Genomic DNA, 5,570 nt, shown 5'->3' on the forward strand with positions numbered 1-5,570 from the left:
TTATCTATCGAAAATGGAAGTATCTACTGAGTACGAGCATATTCACGTGACCGTTGTATTGCAGACTATGTATCGTCAACCTCTAAACACGGTAACCTTGCTCCATATAGTATGTGCAGAAACATTTCTCCGGTGGTAGTCGTATATATTTTCTTCTCAATTTACGTCCCTTAACCCTGATTTCGGCAAGTTGTATATTCGGCTAAAAATAATCAATGGGAAAGTGTTCGAAATAACCTCGCTCTAAAACTACTTTTAGGGAGGTTCCACTCTTATTGACTTAAGAGAGCTGAGTTTCCTTGGAAACGTTTCCTTACGTAGATAACAATGACTAACTACAATGGAATTTTTGAGAGAAGCAATGGAAGAGTTCTTTGTAGCAAAGATAATGAGATCCTGGAAATTTCTACTAGGGTAGAAAGTGGTTAAGGAAGAAAAAAACTTGCAGGATCCCCTTGATGCAGAAAATTCCTGTTATTTGTTTATATACATATACTTTTTGGTCAAAATTCCTTATACATCAGAGTTTATGCTGTTAAATTAAGTTGACCTTATTCAAGAAATAACAAGGGTTCCAAGCCGGTTAGCAAATTCCGCGAAAATGCAACACCTTTCATCATCTTCGTAAAGTGATTATCATATTCACCAAGATATGTAAGAATATGCTGTGTAAAGGGTTTACCAACAAGGATTTTGACTGGGGGTGGGTGAGAGACAGGAGCTTTTATTGACAAGAGCTAGCCGAGCCCTGTATGTTGGGGCTTAAGAATAGACTCATAATCCTCCCTGTTTTTCAGAAGAGGCGACTAAAAGGGATAGAAATCTGTGGGCTACAACTTTATTGTTATTAAAATGTCAACAATGTTTCGGATAGGGGCTGCCTTCATGGCTACGACCCGAGTGGTGTCCGGTGTCTGGTTGGTTTGGACGAATTCTCTTGACCTGGGACCCGGTTTCTGACAGACTTCTAAAATTCTGGTCTAGGTTAAGGACCAATGGAGCCTTCTGATATAGTGGAGAAGGGTGCTTTCTATGAGCAATTACACACAGTCTAGGAGAGGCTTCCTAAGTGATATTGTGATCGTGATGGGCGATCTGAATGACAAAGTAGGCTCTGACAACACATTGCTCGGACATATGATGGAAAAAAAAGATCTTGACGACCGTAACGATAATGGTGGGAAGTGCCTGGATTTCTGCAACTTCCACCACCTCGTCATTAGTAGCAGACTATTCGAGCACAAAGCCCACGATAAAGTCAGATTTAGGAGTTGTCTCCTGGAGATGCTGACAGCTAACGTTGACGTTGGCCACATCCTGAAGAGGCGTCATAAGATCTGACTGACTGCGGAATTGTGAAAACGGATCGATGAACGGAAGGGCTTAAAAGTTCCGATACCGAGAGAAATCCCGAGAAGTTCAGCGTAGTGCACGCTGGGGCGAAAGGTGATTTTTATTTATTTATTTATTTAAGAAAGACAAGTTTGCTGGCGTTTGTTTCCTGTGTCTGGAGATAGAGAGGACCGAGACTTCCGCACCTGTGTCTACCAGATTATTGAGCCCATTATGGGGGTCGTATATTTATTTATTTGATGAGGACAATACACAGAAAACAAATTTCTTATTAAAAATTGTCCTCAGATGGAGGAGCGAGTGAATGGCTTACCTTACGCTTAAAATTAAAGAAGACGACAGAGTCAAAGGACCCAAGTTGTAGGGCGTTGTAGGACCGGCATAGCCTCAAGATCGGAGAGTGGAAGTAAATCTCGAGCTCCGCGAAGGGTATTTCCTAAATGTCCGCACTATGTGCGTTATGAAAGGCGATGCGGAAAGTCATATCGGAGTTGGCAGAGCAGTCCGTCAGCCAATTGTAGAGTTTGAAAAAAGTACACATATCAAGGAAGATACGGCGTTGATGCAGGGAGGGGAGATTGAGGGTGCAGAGTTGTTGCGGATATTCAGCCCGTGAAAGGTTCTGTTTATAAAAGAGGGTTCGGGTGAATTTGCGTTGAACAACTTCAAGAACATGGCAGTCACGAATGCGGAAGGGGGACCAGACTACACAGAAATATTCAATATTTCAATGTTTCTGGCAAAGAAAGGAGGGCTGAATTGAGGTAAATTCGGAGGAGGAACATAGGATAAAACTAGCCCTATTGATGATGTCAACGAAGTGGGCATTGGAGAGAATAGGAAAAGGACGTTGGGAAGGGTTTAAGCGAATAGGACATCCAGTGGCATTTGCTGACATTCAGTGTTAGCTTGTTGACGGAACACCAAGGTACCAAATGATCAAGGTTGGACTGCAAGAGAGCACAGTCCAGCGGAGACGAAAGCGAGGCAAATAATTTAAGGTCGTCTACGTAAAGAAAACACGGCAGGTTAGGATGGAGGCGAAGTCATTGATAAAAAACAGGAAGTTAAGTTAAGAACGACGAGGTTAGGAAGCTCATCGGGACCAGGTCTGACATTGGGGTCAAGATTACCAATGAGAAACTCAACCAAGGAAGGCGTAAGGAGAGGAATGGCCAGAGATTCGGAGCAGTCAGCAGTTAGCAGAGGCGTAGAGGGCGGAGGAGTCGAGGGAAAAAGCACTGAAGAGAAATAGGTGCAGAGAAAGTCGCAGTATTGATGTGGGGAGTTGGCAGTGGAGTCAGCAAAATTGATAGAAGAAGGGAGAGATTGGATGGGATTACGAGAGTTGCGATTGCGAGACTAAAAGGATTTCAAGTTACCGCGGGCAAGGGCGGCTTCGACGCTCAATAAGTACCTGTTATGCGCTTTTTTAACCATTGATTTCACACTAGAGCGCATGGCCTTAAAGTGAGCAAGGTCGAATGTTATTAAGAATCTCCGTTCTGAACCAACTTGGGTATGAACGAGATCGGACAGAATATTGTAAAAAGTGTTTAAAGCTTGATCACACGTTGGTTTGCTTAAAATATGTACCCAGTTGAAAGACGCTAAAGCTGAGTTCAGACCGTCAAAGTTGGCTTTGCGGAAGTTGAACTTAGTAGATTTACGCTCGGTTTTGGGGTTTAAACGAGGAAGCTTCCCTTCAAATTCAAGCGCGGGGTGGTGAGCGTCAGTTTTGACATACGGGGATGTGCAAGGAAATAAAGACAGGTGGTGCTTGGAGAGGTTGGAAAGGAAGAGATCAAGAGTGCGGCCCAAGGAGTTTTTGGTGGTATTGAAATTCAGGCCAGAGCAAGTGTTCATAAAGGAAGGAAGTAGAAGGGCAGAATGGGATAGGTTGTTGAAAGGAATTGGAAGGCTTGGATGATTAGGACAGCGAAGCATGGGGAGGTTAAAATATCTGCAGAGGAAGAAAGGGAGGGAAGGGAATCTGACAGTAAGAAGTTCAAACAAACTGTCCCAAAATTCTTCATAGAGGTGAGAAGGGCAAGCACAGGAGACATATACAGATGATACGATGAACGGGAGGACGTTGGGCGGCAAGACACGAAAAGCATCGGCAGGGAATGTATCTTTTATTGCAATTAGGACCCCACCGCCGGTGGACTTACGCGATGCATCCCTGTCCCTGTGTCCGGATGGCTCAAGTGGTTAGAGCGGTGGGCTGTCGTAGCGGAAGGTCGCGGTTCAAATCTCGCTGGGGGCAGAGGAATTTGTTATCGTGACTGGATTTCGGACACCAGTCGACTCAGCTGTGAATGAGTCATCATCATCAACGGCGCAACAACCGGTATCCGGTCTAGGCCTGCCTTAATAAGGAACTCCAGACATCCCGGTTTTGCGCCGAGGTCCACCAATTCGATATCCCTAAAAGCTGTCTGGCGTCCTGGCCCACGCCATCGCTCCATCTTAGGCAGGGTCTGCCTCGTCTTCTTTTCCTACCATAGATATTGCCCTTATAGACTTTCCGGGTGGGATCATCTTCATCCATACGGATTAAGTGACCCGCCCACCGTAAGCTATTGAGCCGGATTTTATCCACAACCGGACGGTCATGGTATCGCTCATAGATTTCGTCATTGTGTAGGCTAGCTGTGAATGAGTACCTGAGTCAAATCAGGGTAATAATCTCGGGCGAGCGCAATGCTGACCACATTGCCTCCTAGTGTACCGTTACGGTCTTGAATGAAGTGCTCTAACACACTTCAAGGCCTTGATCCAATATGGATTGTTGCGCCAACGATTATTATTATTATTATCCCTGTCCCTGCCACAGCGAAAAGTGGAGTACCCTTCGGGTAGCTCAACGTTTAATACGGCATCGTCCAGACAGCTTTCGGAGATAGTGGAGATGGTGTTGCTGAGTCAATGCGGATAAATTGAAGGCCCTCAGCTTGGGTCAGGGAAGCGAAAGAACAGGTTCTGTGAAGGACGTTAACTCTTGACTCCTCATCCAAGATGATGAGCAATTGAAGAGGCGAAAAGAACACTCCACCACGGTTTTTAACCATGGCCATCGATGGACTCAAACGGAGTAAAGCCGCTGGGTTTGATGATTTTCCCGCAATTATTTATCGCTGCACCTGCAGTTACAGCAGATCTGCTGCTTTCACTTGTACGGAAATCTTGGGAGTCCAAGACCTTCCCCAGAGAGTGGAAGAAGAGGATGATCGTTTCCACTCCAGATCCTCCTGTATTGACCACATCAACACTCTCCGGAACACTTTGCAACAATGCGCTGAGTTTAGATTGTCGCTGCACCTGCTCTTTATCGATTTCGAGAAAGCTTTCGATATTATGGGCAGGAAGTGTATCTAGAGTGGTCTACGCAGGAGGGGCATTCCGGAGAACCGGCGTAAAATGTTATGTGCTTAGAGAATTTTGAAATCTAAAGCGGAGTCGAGTCGAGAGTTGCATCCTGTCACTGATATTATTTCTTTTTATTATCGGTGACGTTCACCATGCTGCCTTGTCCGGAGGACATGAAGGAATTCAATGGATGATGTCATATTTTCTTAAACAACTCGACTACGCTGATGCCATCTGTTTGTTTCCACACCGGATCATGGACCTTAGTTAGATGACTCTGGATTTGGGGAGAGAGATAAGTAGAGTTAGACTGAAGATAAATACCAACAAAGTCAAGGTTCTCACTCTTATTTCTTATCGCACTCTCCCTATCTTCATTAATGGGCAGAGCGTAGAAGGCCTCGAACAGTTTGTATAAATAGGGAGCGTTGTTTCTGCCGATGGTGGCACAGAACTGGAAGTTGCCCGACGCATGAACAGCGCCTTTCTGTGTTGCTATATGAGAGTAGCACATGGAAAGAGAAATCCACTGTTATCCAAAAGCCCCAAGCCTTCGTGAATACCTGTCTCCGTCGTATCATCGGAGTACGCTGGCTTGACACTTTCCCAAACGAAGAACTTGGTCGGCACATAGGCCTGGCACTCGTACGCACTGTGATCGGAAGACGGAAATGGCAGTGGATAGGTCGGACATTACGGAGGGGCGACAATTGCGTTGCGGGGTACGCCATGCAAAGAAATCTACTCTCCCAAGATGGCCAACGAGTGGGTCGCAGCGTGGGCACTTGGCGCAAAACAGTGGAGGAGGAGTGCGTATGTCTCGGCAAGTTGCGGTGGGAGTTGAA

Source organism: Hermetia illucens, chromosome 6, assembly GCF_905115235.1.
Source record: "Hermetia illucens chromosome 6, iHerIll2.2.curated.20191125, whole genome shotgun sequence".
Classification (NCBI taxonomy): Eukaryota; Metazoa; Arthropoda; class Insecta; order Diptera; family Stratiomyidae; genus Hermetia; species Hermetia illucens.